Source organism: Triturus cristatus, chromosome 1_2 (assembly GCF_964204655.1).
Source record: "Triturus cristatus chromosome 1_2, aTriCri1.1, whole genome shotgun sequence".
Lineage (NCBI taxonomy): Eukaryota > Metazoa > Chordata > Amphibia > Caudata > Salamandridae > Triturus > Triturus cristatus.
Window position 1 is genome coordinate 487,001,458 of NC_140580.1, and position 21,823 is coordinate 487,023,280.

The window sequence follows — 21,823 nt, forward strand, 5'->3', positions numbered from 1 at the left end:
GCATACTATTTAGTACAGCTGCTTTGGATGAGCGCAAACCTTTTATTAGTTTTCTTCGTTATATCCGGAAATATTCCATCAACATTTGGCGGTGTAGAGTAACAGCTGACAGCTGATTGAAACAGAGCTTTAAATTATGATTCCCACTTATCACTTGGGATAAATAGATCATCTGGCTGCTTGTATGAAGTTGTACCATATCCCATCCGGAACCAATATGCTTGTTCGTTCCGAGATGAAATAGCATGATATACATGTGCATATGCATTGTCCTCACTGTCCAGCATTATTTGTATGCTTCTGTTCTTAAATTCCCTTTTTAAGCCTTGCAGCCTCAGCTCACGATCCTTTGAGATTGGAAGTGTTTGTGTATGTTGCACCATCCTGCGGTATACTCCGTTTAATTTAAATAATTGCTGAGTGATGGGTGAGATTACTATATATACTTTGATTTCTGTGATTTGGTCACCAGAATCAATAGTATGTTCTTTAGTATGGATTGCCAGGTAGCCATCCAGTCATCCCCTACTTGCAACAGCGTAAAATATTTTCTAATACATGATGTCAGGGCTCCATTTAAGTTAGACACCTTCTCTTTTAACATGTTGTTCCAAATAAGCCTACCATTAACAGCAATAATTCTATCAATGTTAGCCGTTACATAGGTCTTCCACTGATCATCTTTAATGTTGATAACTAGCTGTTGAGGATCATTATCACTGTCTGGTCTTTGTATGATAGCTTAGTTTTTATACAAGTGGAAACATGAATAATGCACACATGTGTAATCTATCGTAGTGGAGAGCATAGGTCCTCAGAATGTTGATGCAGCCAGTAGTCTTCTGCTAATCTTCCATTTAGGGCTCTGTATCCTGAGTCTACCAAAAGATCATATGTACACCTAGTTAGAGTATTGGTACTTTTGGGGTTTTTTTGTAAAGAGATTTTTGGATGAGAGATAGTGTAGCTCAAATCCGGTTCCTCATTGCTTGCAAGTTTGTTCGCTGATGGCAATAGGGTTTGATTGAAGTCCCCTGTTATAATGACAACATTTTTTACCATATACAAAAATTATTTGCTCCATTTCCTTAATTGTTGTCCGGTATCTGTGCTTGTTTTTTACCAACTGGGGAGGAAAGTAGCTGTTTATAATAGTAATAGTGCGGTATGGTTTGATAGAATGTGGTAGGTGGTTGGGCAGTTCTGAGGTTAGTAGGTCTTTTCAGTGGGTGGTAGTATGATGGCATAGGATTGTGATGCAAACTTTTGCAGTAGAGAAATCTCAGTGGCTGTTGGATAGGTTTGTGGACGGTAGTGCAGTGATGGTGGGTGATAATTTGGTATCATAGGGATAAAAATGAGGTTGTGCTGACTAGCACTGTGGCTCAGGAGTGGTTGTGCTGATCTAGTTGCTGTAGTGCAGTAATAGCATGCTGCTTTTTGATGAGCAAATGTTAGTGTGGTAGCAAAGTGCTAGATGGTTGCAGTTATTTTGTTGTCATAGTACAGAGATAGGTCAGTGTCAAAGATGGCAGAGTAGTATCGGGGATTGTGTTATTGAGCTGGATGTTGGCCGAATGTCTAACAATTTGGTAGTGATATGTAGCGTGATGGTATTGCTGTGCTGCTTGTTGTAATTCAGTCCTGGAAGAGGTAGTGATATCTTGTATTCTGGTATGGTGAGTGATAATATGGTGCTGTCAGGCGGGAGTGATCCTGGCAAAATGACAGTGCGGGGATCAGAGTGCAGTGGTATGTGGATTGCAGTGTAGTGATTTTGATGATAAGGTGGTGCAGCATTACAGTGGTATAGGATGCTAGTGCGCTGGCTGTAATAGTAGACCATCAGCAGTTGTGGTGTTTTCAGTGTGCTGTTGTAGTGAGCCGTTAGGATGTGACAATGAAGTGGTGAGAAGAGATAGTGTACCGCAACAGTGACAGACTTACTGTTATCTTCAGTTCAGTTCATAAACTTTATTCAGTTTTTTGGTAAATTATAAAAGTCACACACACAAAAGTACAAGATATTTAAAAAACACAAAAGACGTAGATCTAACCAAGAGCAGCTAGCCCACGTACAATTCATAGGTAAAGCATTATCGATTTTCAACTGCATCAAAACAATTTCCTTTTTCAAAATACAAAGTGCATAGTGCCATTTGTTAGTGCCAAGCTTTCCTGGCTAGCAACAATGTGTAAACAGGGCATGTACACATTTAATAAAGTGCATAATAACTTTTCACAGAAACTGACAGGTTTTAATCAAGTGTAGTTCATTTTCCTATTGTCATTGACTTTCAGGTGAAATTTGAGATTCGGCCAATGAATACTACCTTGAAAGCAGTTGTTCTTAAAGTGCAAAAAAGCTTTTTTCTTAAAATGCCAGGAAAATTGAAATATAAAATATTAAATCCTCCACAGGTTGCAGGTAATCATTTGAAAACAATCTCAGAGGGTAAAAGAGAAGAGAACATCACAGATAAAAGAGACCCATTATTTTCCAACTAAACCCTTAAGCAGATTGCAGCAAAAATAAATCTATATATCATTTCGCAAATACATTCTGATTGGAGTAGTCAGAGATAAAACAGTGCTGGCCTACATTTTTTGATGTTCAAAACCCTCAAGAGTGGTAAAATGTATTCCCTGCATGGTTTATTATATAACTCCCAGAAGAAAAGAAAATGCAACATATTCTGCCTTGAGTTGCAGTCACAGGGGCATGGATCCAGAAGGGCCTTGTGATATGTCTGGCTGGGATACAAGACCAATAAATAGACAAAGTGAGATAAAACATTTTTAATTGACTTTAAGGGTGCAAAAGATATGGCTCAATTCCTTCAGTGGTAATCAAGGGTAGATATTCAGCTACCTGCGTTTTACTGCGCTCCTTATATTTTCTATAATCACTTAAAATATTTAAATAATCTCTTTTTAGTTGGAGTTTCATGACTGAGGTGAGGAGTTGAGGGTTTGTGAAGAAATCCTGCCTCCCCATGTGAGTCAGCTGGGTCTTCACTTTGCTGAGCCATTGTATTTTGTGAGCATGGTCACAGATTAGACAGTTTTGAATTATTTCCCGGTTGAGGGCCGGTTCTTCATTTACCCAGATCGAGCTCCATAAAATGATGGAGCACTAAGTATACGGTCCACCAGGGTGGTTAGCCCAAGTTCCCGATGGCAAATAATAGAAGGCAAAACTGGGGGGGGGGGGGCAGACTATAATCTTCTGAGGAACACATTTTCTGTTCTACATAGAATAGACAAATTACAGAATCCCCACACCCCTGCTCCGTGCAGAATCACAGCACAGCTTCAGGCGGTGTAAATATTAATGAGGAACTCGGTCGGTCTACAGCCGAGTTTCCTGGCAAACCTAAATAGGGCCTCAAGTTTTCTAGCGAAACTTCTCTTCTTGACCTCTAAAAGGTGGGCCCATGAAACATTTTGATCAAATGGGATGCCTAGGTAGCAGAAAGTTGACACTTGGGATATTTTTATATTATTAATGAAGCAGGGTCTCAATTAGCGATAGTCCTTCCCCACCACCATGACCTGTTACTTGGTGGGGGAACTTACTTGAATTTGTGGCTCCAACGGAGGACTTTGCCAGCGCTGACTTCAACGCCAAGGACTTCTGCGTCTTCATTCTTCGTCCTGCCTGTCCCCTTCCTGCCGCCGCGTTTGCTAACCTCGCGGCCGCGTCACCAGGGGACTACACTTCCCAGCAGCACCTGGGGCGGAAGCTCGCGCCCAATCGACATCACCTGGAGGCGCTACAAAAGCGAGGCTATCCCCGGTGGAGCGGGGGAACTTACTTGAATTTGTGGCTCCAACGGAGGACTTTGCCAGCGCTGACTTCAACGCCAAGGACTTCTGCGTCTTCATTCTTCGTCCTGCCTGTCCCCTTCCTGCCGCCGCGTTTGCTAACCTCGCGGCCGCGTCACCAGGGGACAACACTTCCCAGCAGCACCTGGGGCGGAAGCTCGCGCCCAATCGACATCACCTGGAGGCGCTACAAAAGCGAGGCTATCCCCGGTGGAGTGGGGGAACTTACTTGAATTTGTGGCTCCAACGGAGGACTTTGCCAGCGCTGACTTCAACGCCAAGGACTTCTGCGTCTTCATTCTTCGTCCTGCCTGTCCCCTTCCTGCCGCCGCGTTTGCTAACCTCACGGCCGCGTCACCAGGGGACTACACTTCCCAGCAGCACCTGGGGCGGAAGCTCGCGCCCAATCGACATCACCTGGAGGCGCTACAAAAGTGAGGCTATCCCCCGCGTCGCGGGACCGCGTGCGGGCTGAGCCCGGGCAGAGGGCGGGCCCTCTGTGGCCGTCAGGGGCCAAAGGAGGCCGGGCTGGGCCACCCCTCTTGTTCCTGCCGTGATCCACTGACTGGTAAATCGACTTTATTGCTTGACAGACTCGGCCTACCACACTTGTGACAAACTGTTCGCTATATTCCACGCCGTGACGTGTATGTGTATTCACTGAGTATGGCAATGTCCACACGTTCGGGTAGGGGAGGTACACTGGGCGGGGCTACTGTTAGCGGCACTCTTGACCACTTCATAATTCGCGCCTGCTCTGTGCTTGAGAAGGAAATCGCACTTACAGAGCGGCGACTGTCCCTTGATGCACTGAAAGATAAGCGCTCCTCAATGGGCACATTTGCGCTAGCTGCTTCACCCGTCCAAGCTAACACCCAATTGGATGGTACTATAACAGAGAATATGCAGCGTATGCCGATTAGTCTAGATATTAATTCTGCTAGTCCTAGCGATCCTGCTTCTGTAATACCATCAGACCTCTCATATTCTCCTCTCTTGGTTGCTTCCCAAGCGGCATCTGATTCCGCCACTACTGTCACTCTATCTCCTGTAACTTTAGCGTCCACTGAGTCACCCACCGCAGCAGGTTTAAAAACTGCACCAAGCAAAAGGAAAAGAGCGGGTAGTGGCAGCAAGGAGGATCACACAAAAGCACCCAAGAAATGCAAAAGCAAATTACGCATTAACTCGCACAAGAAAGTCGGCCGAACAGTATTGCCTTCATTCCATCAGCAGAGGACAAGATCATCCACTGTATATCCGGCAAATTCGGCCACTTATACACCTGCAGAGCAGTCCCCCCAACATTTTGCACTTCAAAATGACCCTGAGCCCCAACTTCCACTTATTGGCCAACTTGAATTACTTATTAAATCTTTGTTACTGCCCATGACGGAAAGAGTAAGAGTGTTAACGGAAAGGTTAGAGAGATTTGAGCAGGCCTCTCTGGACAACTTCTTTTCTCTTAAGTCCCTAATCAAGTTGCATTCAAAGATGGGTCGGGATCATGGTACTATTTTTGACCCCCCTCTAACTACCCCTAATGAGCCCATGGCCCAAGTCGCCTTGCCGCACCCAAAGGCTGCCTCAAGCTTAGGTCCAAAGTCTGTAACCACCTCATCAGGCTCAAAGCCTCCATTACCTACAACTTCTTCTGATAGTCTTTCTACAAACAAAAAATCGGATTCCGGCCCGACTGATAGTTGTATAATCCTCGATCCATCGGGTCCTACCGTAGAGTCTGTACAGAATTCCCTTAAACCACCCATCAATGAATTCACACAAGCTCAACCCAAAGTTACCTCCTCTTGCCCAGAACAGTTTTTACCCCACATCAATCTTCCACCGGAGTGTCTACCCTTTGTTGCCGTTCTGACTGGAGTTCCTCACCCCAAAGCTGGCAAACCGGAATCCTATATTGAATTACGCAACAAAACAACACACTGGTTGAATACCAACAGGCCGCTCCCAAACCATTTGGATGGTTATGTTCTTCATGTCAGAAGGGTTTCTTGGGTGGGTAACAAACCTAAAAATACGCCTGGCGATTGTGTTATCATAAATTTCAGGGATCCCCGGGTCACAAGGCTAATTTGTAATTATCAACAACCTAGTAAGAGTGGCATAGAATGTCTAGATTTAAGTCAATTCTATGTTGACACTGTTTATTCCCATTATCCACACTCTTTTTTTCAATCACCTTACGATGGGCACCCCAAGGGAGCTTGGAATATCAACGAAAAAGCTTTCGCTACATTTGCCCCCAGCAGATATTATGACACTTATGGCCGTTACGAGCATTACTGACACGGAATTTCTGCAGGGGATGATATCCCTTTTCTTGCTGGTGCCCAAACTAACACAAAAGATCACAAACTAGCTATTGACCCTGATAGGGATCCCCTTCAAACTAATCTGAGTTCTTATGCTCAACAGCATTGCTCTCAGTTTACTTCAACTCACCAGGCTATTAACCATTCTTTATTACTTTCTCCACACAGCTCGACCCAGGTTACTCCCAATTTCTCCAACTTGCCTATAACACAAGATGCAGCTATTACTATACCTTTTCTCAGGATTATAAGCTGGAATGTAGCTGGCCTCGCCAGCAAAATAGATCTTCCTCATTGGAATTCCTTAATAATGTCCTACAGCATTTGCATTTTCCAGGAGACCTGGGCCATAGAGCCGCACCATATGGTTGGTTATACCACCTTCTCCATACCGGCTAGTCCATCTGCGACTGGAAGAGGACGCCCTTCGGGCGGCTTGCTGATCTGGGTTAGTATCTCCCTTGGGTGTACCATCAGGCAGGCCCACATTGTCTCCCCCGACTTACTAAGGCTTACCCTTAAGGGAGCCCAGGGTAGGAAGTCTCTTGACATATTTAACGTCTATGCAAGGGGCCTTAGCGGAGGAGCCTTATCACCTGCACTTGTACTTCTTGAGGGCGAATTACGCAAGTGCCATCATGTATCCCACGTCCTGGTAGCAGGAGATTTCAATTGCTCCTTCGAGCCCCTAGCCTCAGTAGATCTTCCTGACTTATTAGAGGATGACGCCAAACGAGGCATCCCGTTATTAACATTGCCTCCTATCAAGAGATGGACAAAATCCGTTGTTTTTCTGAACACTATGTCTTTGGAGTTTGGTTTAAGGGCGGCTAATGGCAGAACATCTTCTGACCTCCAGGGCGCACACACCTATAATAGGCCTAACCACACCTCAAGGATCGATTATATATTTCTCGATCTTAAGCTCTGGACGCATATGGTAGACATGGAAATAATTCCCACTTATGATAGCGATCACAATCAGCTATCTCTTTGTATCAAATCGCTATGGGTGGATTCACATGGGTCTTTGTCTCCACCGGTAGCCAGTCTCTTTCAAACTTCTGAGGTTTATCCTGCTAATTGCGAGAGGCGCCTTAAATGGCGCAAAGTTATGCTGGATGATGGCAAAGTCGAATTAATAAGGTCAATCCTACATGCCACACATGCCGAGCTGACTTTAATAAATACCCATGAGCCTGCCAGTGATAGGGTCCCATTTGTCTTCCAAGACACTATTCTTAAACTGGGAAACCTATTCCGCGTATATAATAAAGGTGGCCTATTGAATGGAGGGCCTAAGCCCACCCCTAAGGATGGTTGGTATACGCATAGTTGCAGGATTATGAAATCTGCTCTAATAGTGGCCTTAAAAAGCGGGAACGCATCCACGATTCAGAAAGCTAGGAAAGACTATAAATCTTCTATCACTAATGCCAAAAAGTCTTGGGAGGAACAGTTTTGGCAGACTTTAAGGGAGGCTTCCCATAAGCGTAACCCTGGTGCCTTTTGGGACACAATTAGATCTAAGAACAGACCAGCCCACGCACTTCTGACATGCAATATCACTGGTATAGCATGGTATGAGCACTTCTTTAAACTATACTCCACCCAATCTGAGAGCGAGGAGAAGTCCTTTCTTGAGGGGACGCTTCTCCTCGAGGATGTTATGACCTTCGACCCCTTCTCGGACGGCGAGGTGTTTCGTGCTATCCAGTCTATTGTCCCGCAGAAAGCAGCTGGTCCGGACGGTATTCCCGGTGATGTCCTCAAACTCGACCCATCTAGCTGGGGGAAGCTCCTGTCCACCCTAATAAATTCCATCATTAATGGCGCTCCGGTCCCCGATTCTTGGAAGGGGGCAGAGGTTGTTCCCATTTTCAAAAAAGGTGCGCGAGACGATCCAGCTAATTATCGCCCAATTAGCTTGATTGACTCATCCCAGAAGGTCATTGGGAAAGTGATTCTGGAGAGGATATTAATCTGGGCGTATGACAACAATATCCTCTCAGACTATCAAGCAGGCTTTAGGGTTGGGACAGGTACTATTGAACAGGCCTTTAGATTGTTTCTCATCTATTGGAAGGTCGTCCTTCTTGGAAAGGGCAGTCTCTATCTTGCCTTCATAGACCTGAAAACAGCATTCGACCTTGTCCCCCCTGACACCCTTTGGCGCGTTCTGGCCAACATGAACATCCCTTCCTACTTGTTGGCTCTGCTAATTAAACTCCATGATGGCAATTATGCCCAAGTACGTTGGGGTCCACAGGGCCAGAAAACGGAGAGAATTCCAGTAAACAGTGGCGTCCGCCAGGGATGTGTTCTTGCTCCCACACTCTTTTCACTTTATGTGAACGGAGTAGTGGACCATCTGCTGAAAGTCCCTGCTGATGCACCATCCCTGGCGGGCAAACGTGTTCCAACTCTCCTGTTTGCTGATGATACTCTTCTTCTGTCCAAAACACCCATGGGCTTGCAAACTCTTCTCGACAGTTTTCAGTCTTTCTGTAATGACAGGGGTCTCATTATTAACACTACTAAAACGAAATACCTAATTTTGAACCCCCCGAAAAAATTAGGCCGGCCTCCAGTCCTGAATGCAGTCTCTCTTGAAAGGGTCAAAGAGTTCGACTACTTAGGCATCCGCATTACAGACACTATGCGTTGGACATCTCATCTGCAAAAGATGCTCTTAACTCATAAGAGGGTTACTGGTGCCCTTCTCAGAGAACACCGTTCCTCTACATCTAGGCCAATAGCCCCAGCACTGGATATATACAAAGCAAAGGCCGTGAGTTCGGCACTTTACGGTGCCGAATTATGGGGCTTAAACAATATTGAGGAACTTGCCAAATCCGATTCCAGTTTCTATAAGGAACTGATGGCACTCCCACAGAGTACACCTACAGTACCCCTATTATTGGATTTCGGGTGCCATTCGCTGAAAGATTTGGCAAGTATATGCCCCTTACTCCTCTGGGCCAGGCTTTGGCGAACTCCCGAGTTAGCCAAGTATGCGGAGGGCCTATCCGAAATACTGTCTAAACCCTGTTGGAACAAGATCAAATGGCTGAAAGATGTAAAGACCCTGCTTTATGAACTTGGCCTTAAAGACGCCTGGGTAAACAGATCTTCGCCCCCGAAAGCTGAGCTGAAGAAACTCTACTGGAGTTGGGTTATAGGAAAAAGGAATTCCAGCTCCCAATTCGGTAGATGTACTACCGAGTTTCTTCTCCTCAAAGATGTAGCTCGCTTTGAGCCTTATCTGGATATTATCCAGAAATCATATGATCGAGCCCTCTATTTTAAATTTAGGGTTGGTTCTCTTCCGGTGCACGAGCTGACCGCTCGCTGGAAACCTCCCTTCCAAACTTCGTCTTTTTGTCCTTTTTGTGTAAACAAAGTTGAATCTATTGCACACGTGCTTTTTGCATGTCCAGAATACAAAATCCCAAGATCTTACTGGCTTAAACCTTTATGCAGAAGCCTGGGCACACGCGACCACCTCACAGCGCTGCGTATCCTCAAATCAGACACGTGATCTCTGTACGCTTGCGCTCTATCAAAATTCTTGAGGTGGTCTTGGCTTTTAAGGACTAAAGCCCTTGTAGCCCTTGAATAAGTAGCTTGACTGCTTTTATTGTTTGTCTGCATCTTTATTTTATACTGTCCTATTTATAACGTTTGCATGTATTTTTAATCTCTTGCATATCTTGGGAATGTGCTGATGTTATTTTTATATGATTCGCTCCTTGGTATTATTTGTTTGTTATTTTACATCTGTATGTGCTTTTTAAGATATCTTTTATCGAAATAAAAGCTTATTTCATTCATTCATTGGTGATGTTGGTCTGCAGACCCAACCCATGCATAAAGTCATTAAATTTGTTGAGAAGGGTCTGAAGGCCCACACCTGTTCTTGAGATCAGTACACAGTCATCTGCATATAATAGAGTGGAGAGATTTCTCCACCGCACCCGTGCCACATCGATCGCCCCTTCATTCAAGAAACTCTCTAGATAATTTACATATAAGCAAAACAGGAAGGGGGCCAACAAACACCCCTGTTGGACACCACTATTCATTTTGATCAGGGCTGATAATTCTCCATCTGCTCAATATCTTACTCTGCCCGTAACCTCCTGATGCATTTCCGCAAAAAAGTGGACCAGGGGGGCATATATGCCCATACCTAACACCTTTTGCCATAATTTCCCTCTCATCAAACAATCGAAGGCCGATGTAAAGTCCATGAAGCCCAAATAAAGATTGGTGTTTTTTGCCATGGTGTATCTGCTATTTATCAAGTGAAGGTTGAGGCATTTGCTCGACCCTGCCCAGGCCCCTCTGAAACCATATTGTATGTCCGAAAATGTCCCCTTTTCTGCTATCCAGCTTTCAAGGCAGTCAAGTAAAACCCTGCCGATCAACTTGCATGTGGTGTCAATCAGTGATATTAGGCAGTAACATTTGGGGTTCGACCTATCTCCCTTTTTGAAAATAGCGACAATTATTGCTGTTGACCAGGATTCTGGGGGACCCAGAACTGTGACTCAGCATAAAATGTTAGTTAAATTTGGGAGCCAAAGGTCAGGCTTTGCCAGGAAGAGAGCAGCTGGTATGCCATCGGGACTGGCAGCCTTGTTTTTCTTTGTCAAGCCTAAAGTCTTTGAAACTTCCTGGATTGTCGGTGGGTCTAATCTTCTCACAGCCCGTTTTGTGTAGTTGCTGCATTCTATGGTGCCGTTGGGTGCCCCCCATTATTATAAATTGCTTGAAAATGATCAACTCACTTATTTGAGTGGAGCGTGACATCAGTGGTATTATTATGGTTATCTTGGAAGAAGGGGGAATTGATGGTCTTCCAAAATAGACTACTATTTTTTGTGGTGCTGGCTTCGTACAACCTCTCCCATGCCTCCTTCCTAACAGTCTCCCTAAAATCTGCTAGAGTCTTTTTATACTGGCTTCTACAAGCTCTCACCCATACTAAATCTCTGGGCTTTTGTTTTAAAGCTTCGACAAGCTTGTTATGGCTCCTTGTACAATCATTATTCAACCACTTAGACTGTTTACTGGCCGTGGGCCTTCTGTCACATTTATAAAATTCAATTTAAAGTTATAGAGATGTCTGTGAACGCTACTAGCATGGTTTTTGGATTTAGTTCACCCTTAAGGCAAGTCAAGAATTGCCACATGTTTTTTCGAGAGGTTTTCCCAAAACCACCACAGGGTTCATAGATGCCCATTTAAACACGAGACACTTATTTCTATGATTGGTTAAAGGGGGCACTACTAGGGGCACATTCTTCATTTGTGTTTCAAAGTGAACTACTAGAGGAAAGTGGTCACTAAAAAGTACTTTTAGAATTGAAAAATGTACCGACTTGGGCTTATAATAATCAAAATGAGCAATAAAATCAATGAGGCTGCCCGACCGCAGCTACTATACGTGATCTCCTCCTGCCCAGCCCTTGGGGTCAGGTCTATAGTTAAAAAAAGAGAACATTTAGATAAAATAGAGTTAAAAATATTGCCACAGGAAGTGTGTTCAAAATGACTTTGGCCCTCAGAGGAGTCTTCCATGTGGGTGCAAACAGAAACCTGTGATAATGTGCAAAGTCTGCAGTTAAAATCCCTGCCCCATAATATTATATAATCTGTATTCAGTTCCATACTGTGTTTGCTTAATAATGTTTCAAGGCTAGCCTCTATTTCTTTATTAAAAATAATAAAATTGTCATGATAGTAATTTACAATTATGAGTGTGATATTTAGTTCATATATGACATTAATAAATTGAAAGTGCGGAGTGTCCAGGTTAGAGGAGCATATTTTGTTGCCCAAGGTTGTTGTTATTAAAGTGAGCAAGCCCCCCTGGCCATGTCCTCCATTCGAGAGGACAGCTGGTGTGTCAATAGATATAAAGTCATCTATATATATCCTCTCGCAGGCCCACATCTCTTGGAGACAGATAATACCATAGCTTTTTATAAAATCTAACCAGTCATAATTTTTCACCTTGGATGCAAGCCAAGATACATTCCAAAAGAGGCAACTGAGCTTATTACCATTCATCGTAATGAAACCAGTCTCTCTGACCACAGGAATATTAATACAGTTGGGTGAAGCCTGTGTGACCGTCTCTTTTATATTATCTCTGACCATACAGGGGGACGCCAGGGGCAGGGAAGTGGCCTTGAGTGCCTGTGTTGTTGCCCTCCCATCCTTGTTAGTACAATCTTTAACTGAAGCAGTCCCCTGTATATGTAGTCAATGTATTTGCTCAAGAGGGGAGAAGTGATTGCAAGTTGGAATGGCAGGTCGCTCCGGGACACCCCCATTAACGGAGAGCAACTGAGGAAGGTATTGCTTGGTGGGCCTATACAAGTATACCTGGGATACTGCCTCAATTCCTCCTCCCATCTGAAGTAGTTGGGATGAGCTATCCAGAAGACAGCCTCCCATGCGCTTATTTCTAAAAGTGAAAAATTCTTCACACCCAAAACAGTGCGTAGTTTTTTGGAGGCAGTGTACGACCTTATTTTTTAATTGGCAGTGCTCTTCGGGTAGGACGGATGGAGGGAAGTTTTCTAAAAATATCACTAGCGGTGTTGCCTCCGGGGAGAGTTGCAGAATTCTTTGAGATCTTGTACATACTACGTGATGATCTGCAATGGCTAAATGTTTTTGGATGGAAAGTCAGGACCGTTACTGGGCCTCCTTAGCAGGCCTGATTGTACCCTGGGCAGGCACACTGTTGAGTGAAGGTGGGCAGTGCGGGTAGAACTCTTTTTCCTGCCATCCTCTTGTATGAGGCCCTCGCCTGGCACACCCTGATTGAGGCCTACTGTGGTTGTAGTAGAGGCCTCTGAGCTTTGGCTGTGCTCCACTGGGCTTTTGAAGGTGCTCGAGAGAGTGCTTAAACTTGATCCAATCAAGATTTTTAGGGAAGTGTCAGTACTGTTAAGCACAGCCAAAAGTGGTTCAAGGCACACATTTAGCGATTCATCCAGGAGCTCTAAAGGGTTGGTTTGTGTCAGGCATCCCTGTGTGGCTTTATCAACTTTAACTGGCTCAGGCCGCGAAGGCAGACAATTATTTCTGCTGACAGGGTTGATTTATTTCCAACCAGGGGCAGCTTGCGTTTTGTTGATGGCTTATTCCTGCTTTTTGCCTTTTTTACTGGTGGCGAGCCGCTAGGTTCAAGCTGTGAACTCGGATCGTCATTAGACAAGATCAAGAGGTCGCCATTGAAAATGCAAGGGTTTCCCGCATCCTTTCTGCTATCGGCCTGGTGTGGTGGCTGTGGGGGCTGAGCTGCACCCTCGTCTCCGAAGTCTCCACCCGGGGTTTTAGTGTGCAAAGCTTTCTTAGTGACCCCCATCCTCTCCTCCATGCACTCAATCTCATTGTTGATCGCCCCCATTGCCGTAGTCAAGAAGCTAGATATGGTTGCGGACAGAGAGTATTCTCTGGTGTACAGCATCGCTCCCTTCCTCTTCCCCATAGTCTTACCGTATAAGATTATTTAATTCCCTCCCGGGCTGCAGTCCCAGGTGCAAGAGCCAAGAGGGGTGGACCAACACATCCTCGGTCAGTTCCTGCACCTTTGTGTCATGTCAGGTGCTTGGCCCTACCCCTGCAGTGAAGTGCATTGCGCTGGAGGAATGAGTCCCACCTCAGCGAGAATGGCAAGAGTAAAGCAGAAGCAGCAGGAGCAGCGCTGCCGGTAAGTGAGAGGGCCTCCTCTGGCTCAAACAAGCGTCAGACTTAATGTGATAATGTGGAGTAATAGCTTATTTCCTTAAGTGCTTCTGGGTGATCGTGTGTAACTGGAGGATCTAGGTAGAAATGCAACTTTCATAGTGATTGCATAGTGAATTACATGGTCAAGGTTCTTGCGGTAGTAATGCACTAGGGTGTCTGCTGCATGCACATGATAGTGTGTTAGTGGGGGGTTGTATTGTGTGGTGGGAAACAATGTGGTACTGTGAGCTGATGGCTTGGAGAGGGTTACAATACCATGTTTAGAGTTTTATGATGATGATGGGATGTTTTTTGATATTGGTAATTGATAGTGAGGTGGTGTGCTGCAATGTGTTGGTAATGATCTGGTTGAAGGTGGTTTATGATGGTTTAAGGATGATTGACCACCTACAGGAAATTTGGGTCGCAGACTTAGCTTTGAAGCTACTGTCATCGTTCCAGATGGATAGGTCACAGACAGTGGTGGTAGACCAATTCTACTCTGACCCCCATGGCCACTTTGTGTATGGTTCCTCAGGGCTCACCCCTGAGCCATACCTTGTGTAATATATATGCCTTCCCGCTGGCCAAACTGATTAGATCAGTGGCCACCTGGATGGTAACTAATTACTTCTGAAAGAATGGGGACAAAACTGAGATATTGCCACCAATCTATTTGGACCCACTCTTGGTGGCCAGAAATGTTAGGGCAATGTTTCAGCTCGGCTAACTCGGCAAAGAATATTGGTGTCCTAGTTCACAATAATCTGTCCTTTAAGCTTTAAGTCAATAGGACAGTATCATCACGTTTTTGGGTGATTATTCCGTTTCTCTCCATCCCTGTGCGTAAACAAGTGGCTGTAACACTGATTATGTCCAGGATGGATCATTGTAGTGCGCACTACCTGGACATTAAAAAGACAGCCATTGACAAGTTGCAGCTTACCCAAAATGCTGCAGCAAGACTTGTTTTGGATCTTCCTGAAAATAATTCAGCCTCTGCTGCTATTCGGAAACTGCACTGGCTCCGGGCCGTCAAACAAATCGCGTTTAAGGTCTTATGCATTGTTCATACGCCACTTCATAATTCAGGTCCTGAGGGAGTTCAGGGAGTTAAGCATCTCCTTCAACTGTATGTTCCTACTGGACATCTGTGTTCTGCTGGTAAAAATCTGTTGGTTATTCCTAGGTTTCAAAGGGCAAGATGGGGAGGGAGAGCTTTTGCTGTGCCGGCATCTAAGCTTTGGAACCATCCCCCACAATCCATTTCCTGCCTGGAAATCCATTTCCCTTCCGTAAGTCCTTGAAGACCTGGCTTTTTGCATTGTAATGTCTTTTTAGTATAGTGATGATGCTCTCGCCCCCCAGTAGACTAACCGCTTTAGTGCCTTGACACCTTTGGGCATTTGTTTGTGCATTATAAGTTGCCAAATGAAATCAAATCAAAGGATGGGTGAGACATATATTTGGATGATAGTGAATCACTTTGATTACCTGGGCATCAGACTAGCTTCTAATCAATCCTGGGCCCCTCAAATAGCAAAAAGCAGAGCTGTACTACATCAAACAGCATCTGCGCTGGCCAGGAAACATTAGCATTCATCCAGTGGTGCGGCCTCCCCAGCCCTTGAAGTCTACAGGTTCACTGCTGTGGCTGGGGCCAAATACGGAGCAGAGATCTGGTGTTCTGTTGATCTGTCCTCCTTAGTACGAATTAAAAATAAATTCATTCAGTCACTGCTTTGCTTACCTTCAAGCACAGCTCTGATACCCTTAGGCACTGACCTAGCAATTAACAAGGTGGACTCAATGGCTCTTTTCAAAGCCCTGATGTACTGTTCCCTTTTTGGACCAGCCCAGAACTGGCCTTTTATAGGGACGCCTTGGAGGAATTAATTACTTTAGATAAAAACGTATGCACCCCAAGGCTCAAAAATATTAAACAGCTATGTGAAGCCACTAAGATGGAGGGAGTATGCTACTTGCCAACTGAAATAAAAAATCTACAGCTATCAAGCTAAAGGAATCTTTCAGGGAAGTTACACTTCTCAGAATATGGAAAAATGCAAATGGGGGGAGCCTCTCTGAAAAATGTCTTCAAATTAAATGACTCCTCATGTTTGAACCTTACTTGGACAGGATCAGACCCTGGCAGGCCAAACGTTGATATATTTAATTTAGAATTGCTAGCCTGCTGCTTAAGACAGTCACAGGCAAGCGGCACAAGAATACAACTCCAGTTATCAACTGCCCATTCTGCCTGATGACCCCAGAGTCGACAGAGCATTTTCTTTTCTTCTGCCCAGGCTCTGCTCAACCACGAGGAAGGTGGATTATACCAGGTACAGCACATTATTGGGCACAGTACATTATTGGGAGGTCCACAGGTTACACAAAGGTACAAATTGTTTTTTACCATCTTCACATTTCTCCTCTGGGCATGTAGTCTTAGAGCAAACAGGATTGCCAAAGAGGGCTGAACGCCGGATGGGGATTGCTTGCTGGCCCCTAACTAAAGCATTTACCCTTGCTGGGGCGCAATTTTCTTGTTTACCGTTTATCTCCAAGAACCCACACTGGCCGATTGAACCTTTTTACCTGCCCAATAGCGTGGAGGGAGCAAACACAATTATCAGAGAGTACTTTCCACAATTTGACATACTTAAGGACTCGAGACCCAATCTCTAGTGTTCTCGGGATTTTATTATCAACATAAACATCTGCAGATAAAGGCACCTCAATACAAGGCACAACAGGTAAATGGGCACTAACACAAATGCTACTCTACGAAGAATCCGCATACGACTAAATATAAACAAAAGTACAAATTCTAGAAGCATGAGGTAGATCACTACCAAGCCAATGTCGATATTAGGAATCATTAAACCCAAACATCTCTGTCCCTACTCTATGCTAGATGGCATCCCTACTCAGCGTTCCCTTGAGACCCAAAGAATCTTGAAAAGGTGTCAGAAGTGAAACTCCCTAAGAAGTCTTCACTCAGTGAGAGCTCGATCTAAAGTATTCCTTCTATCTCCTCGCCCACCTCTTCTCTCTGCTCTGGGCTACTCTGTTCTCTTCTCTGGTGTAGTCTACCCTGGGCTGCCCTACTCTCAACTGCTCAACCCTCGGGGTGCTGTCCCTAATACGAAACCCCAAAACATGGAACACGCCCTCTGGCACACCTCCTCGATCAGGTCTTCTTCCAGTACTTTTCAGTCCCGTGCTGTCCATCTTCCATCGTCCGTCAGCTTGGCCTTGAGTCCCAGACACCGTCGGCCCAAGGAGTTGCGATTGGCACATTCCAATGCACTCCCATGTCTGGCTTTCTCCATAATTCAACTCTTAGACAAAGACCTTTTCTACTAACGAACCAACTGTCCTTGCACCTGCGGTGAGATCATGGGATGGAGAAATACTTCGCATCCTTTAACTTTTACAATTTACTGCGGCCTAAAACTTCTAACGAAATGAATCATTGCGGCCTACCGCATTCAGCTAACATAAGAAAATACCAGGCCTCTTCCCTAACGATATATGTGCATTCAGGCCTCTACCGGGTTAAACACACTATTAAATCACATCCTAAGCCTTAGTACTTTTACTTTCACATATATGAATAATGAACTACATGAGTTACTTCAACCAGGTTACACGTTAGCCTAATACATTGCATTAAACAGGAACTAATCATTATGCATTTCACCGAATATATTCACAATGTAGTTTCACATTTCTAACACTTCTATATTACGCTATAACTGATACATTTACTTAATACATTGTGCACGATACATCTAAATATGCATTGATTAAGTGCGGGTGCCGAATAACGGTGAATATAATGCACCCCTACGATTTTCAAACCTTTAGGCGCTACATCAGTTCCCCCTTTGATGACAACTGTCATCACACCATCATTCTCATTCCTCCTGGAATGAAAGCTGGTCTAAACTGCAGTTGCTATCATCCCACCATGTCGGATCCCTTCCATCCTTTTAAGATTCTGATATTGACGGTCCTGTAATCTCGCCATTCTCTGCTCATTCGCTCTGAGGGCTCTTTCGGCTCTATTCCCTCGGTACCATTTCCATGCTCTTACAAATCCCCACAAACAGATCAGACATACCACAGCAATTATTATAGGCTTCAACACAGATCCAAGAAATCCCATTCCCAAGTTCGCAAACCAAGTTCCCACGCGACCAAATCCTTGACCAATCTTTTCCCACACATTCTCCTCTGCCAGATCTTGTATCTCTTTGTGAATTGTGGTGATATTGACAATCTATTTCTCCAGATCCTTACTATTGTCTGGAATATTCGTGCAACATTCTTGAACCTTCAACAATTTACAGACTCCGCCCTCTTTTGCTAATAACACATCTAACGCAAGGCGATTCTGCAAAACCATATTCCGTATCGCTAACATTTCTCCATTCACCAACAACAGCGACCTCGCCGAATTCATTGCCAATTCATCCACTACTCGCCAACCTCCTTATTTTCACGTCATTCAGGACCACGCCCAAGCTAGGTAAAGTCGCTCCATATATATCACCAATCACTACTTCTGCACTCACAGCTCTCCGCACTTTAGAATGGCGTCCCGTCTCTAGCATCTTCAAATCCTCAGCATGATAAATCTTTGGGAAGATGATAGCCAGGTAACATGAACCATACAAATTCGCAGGCAATCTCACATAGGCATTCTTTCCACATACAAAGTACACGGTCGGAATCACCTGTACCGGAGTTTGCAAGAAATTCTTAGCAGTGTCCTCCATGGTAAAAGTGTGATCACACGTACTCTGTCCCACTGGGACCTTCTCATAATAGGTTTGAGGATGAGCAATACACAACTTCCCCTTCTGTACTTCATCTAATGCAATTGGTCCATAACTTCCCTGAGATTTGTGCTATCTTTCCTCATCCGTCCAATCCACTGGACTATCGCCTGTACTTCGTGTCTGAGTCAGTTTTCTGTACCTATCTTCTATCTGAGCTATGAACTACTTTTCGGTCTCGGACAACCTGCATGTCAAATTATGTCTATGCGCATAAGCTGTGTCTAGCTTCACAGTCGGTATGAAATTCTTCCGAAGCCTATCTTCTGACTTGTAGTAATCATACCTATTCAAATGCTTGTATGCCGGAACTTCAGGAAGTACTGTATCGTAATTTGAAAAGAAATACTCAAACTGTCTTCTGTCATAAAACAAACTAAGCAATAGGCAGCAAGAAATCCCATATGTCAGTGGGAGATGATGGTATCTAATACCCTCGTCTACTGAAGCAGGCAATTGCATGCACACATAACAATCTTTCGCATCCATAGCATCAACATACTCATACAACAGCCTTGCATAAGCATTGAGTTTAAAATCAGCTCGAGACAGATCTATATGGAACATACGACTCTCCTCAAGCGTCTGAGCTCTCTGATCTCTACCAGTGACCCCTCCCTGTCCCAGAGTGGTAGGTGTGGGTGTTCCCTGAACCTCCCCCTCCTGTCTATGGGCCACCATGTATGAAGTCACTACTACTGCAAATATAACGGCTATCACTATCCCTAACAGTGTGCCTATCACTATTTTGGCTCTATGGTGTGCATTTCCAGGTTCCGCCATCTTTGAAATGTTCTCAATGCTCAGTACGGTCTCTGTTGACACAAGTCTCTTTCTCATCCAGCAATGTTCAGTTCAACTACTCTCTTTAACCGGGGGAACCTCTAGCAAAGTTCAATTACCTATCTTTTCGGTCTGGAAGGCTTCCCTAACTCTTCTTCGCCCTCCAACGGAAAATCCCTAACTTTATTCTTCTTCCACTCGGACCTAGGTTATCTTCTTTTCAAACTATATACGCCAAATTTTCAATCAGTCCAGAATAACTGTGGGTCCCAACAGCTGTAGGACCCCTTGCAAGATTTCAAGTTTAAGGGTTGTCAGTTCTTGGGGAGCTGGGATAACTGCGAATGTTGGGAAGTCCAGCGTTTCCAAAATCAGACCACGGATGATGCTCAGAAGTGGCGGATTCGGAATATTGATGGTCAATATTCCTTCGATCTCCAATCCTGGGATCTTCAACAACACTTCTACTCTTGGAAATGGAGAATTGTTGACCAGTGTGATCGATCTCAGCCGTCCCGTGGCCAGTAAACCTGTCATCAGTCACTGAATATGCCCACTCTGGTGAGGCGTACTTCTGGCACGGCACTCTTATTCTTTTCGATCGCCTCAAAGCACCTTGGGGTTGATCTTCGTCACCTTGTTCTGCTTCCGATTCTTCAGAAACTGGGGCGAGATCTGTTCTTGGTGCCAATCTCAAGTTTACCCTTCTTTGACTCACGGGCCAAACCCTTTCTGCTCCAGTTTCCCTACTGTTTCCCTGTGCACTACTTTCTCCTTCAGCAGGATTTGTTTCGGCACTGCTCTCTGCAGCCCTTTCTTCTTCTGCTTCCGAATCAGCTTCTGTGTTACTTTCACGTTCTCTTTCTGTTGCATTCTGGTCTTCTCCTTTTCCCTGCTGCTCAGCCTGTGTGTGTGATGTCATCGGAATGTTCGTGGATGCATGGTTTGAAGTGTGGTCAGTTTGAGTGAGATGGGCTGAGCAGCTGGATGCTGCTCCCGGTGGGGCCTTATTTACCATCCTACTTACAATGAATAAACCTACTTAACTACACCTATGGCTCCTGGATTACATCACCTGCCAGAGTACTTTCATCAATGTTACAGTGGCGACGATTGGAAGTAAAGAACCACGCGAAAACCTAAGGAACTGATGAAACTGCGCCTAAGTGAAGCAAGCTAAGCCTGAAGACAAAGCTAATCCTCGCCTTGGATGCCCCACCGGTGTCTTTTATAACAGACAGCCTTCAGAGGTATGTTTTAGGCGTTGGAAGTTGTGTGGCTCAATTGAATGGTAACCTGTTTTGCCTATTGACATCTTCAACTTAAAAAAAAAAGAAAAATAAATAATAATAATCTCACAAGTGTTGGACAGTGGGTGACCTGAAATCTGAAACCCGCAAAGATTGGACCTTTTGACTGCTGACTGCTGTAGCGTTTCTAAATGCTAATATACGCTGTGGAAAATGTTATCTTTGAAACGTGGCACACAAGACTTTCAACCCTTATGTTAACTACTGACCCTGCTTTACTCTATTCAACAACATTCATGTGTTTGGGTTTTCAAATTATCAGCAGCAATTGATTTCCATACCTGCAGTGATTCTTTCTATATGCCATTTCATTCCCGTTTTCCTGCCATTAAGCAAGTGACTTATTTTCTGTTATGCAGCATTTGCTCTGGAGAGCGCCTGCCCTGACGAACTGTTATCTCCGTCATCGTGGTTAGTACTACCATTTTCAATGAATTAATTTGAGGTCGGGTGAGAGATTAACTTTAACCCCAAGCCTGTTTACCATGAGGATTTTTCAACTTTGTGCTGTGGTTTGCATTTACATGATCATTTTGGCTTTGTGATATTTGAAGGGCTGACAAACGCTCAGATAGTTTAACTGCCATTCTACATTAAAAAATAACCTGCCAGATTGATTACCTTCGTCACGTTGTTCTCGTGCTGTTTCCTCCGTGACATTTCTTAAATTCTACGTCACAATTTACAGCTGCACTCACCGTGAACCACCCGGCGGGTGCGTAAATAACGTGCTGCCATCTTGATTAAATCTACATTTATGCCAACCACCCTTAAGCCAACCACGCTTTAATAAAGTTGTCTTATGAGGCTTTCTAACGTGCCTCCTTCATACTAAAGATTTTTCAGTTTTGAGTGCCTTTTCTCCTCAATTTCAACTTCGGATTCCCTCGGCTGAATATCGCATTTCAACGCAGGTACTGTTTCAACTTATTCTTAAATCAACAGATTGAGAACAACAACGCTTCGCATGTTT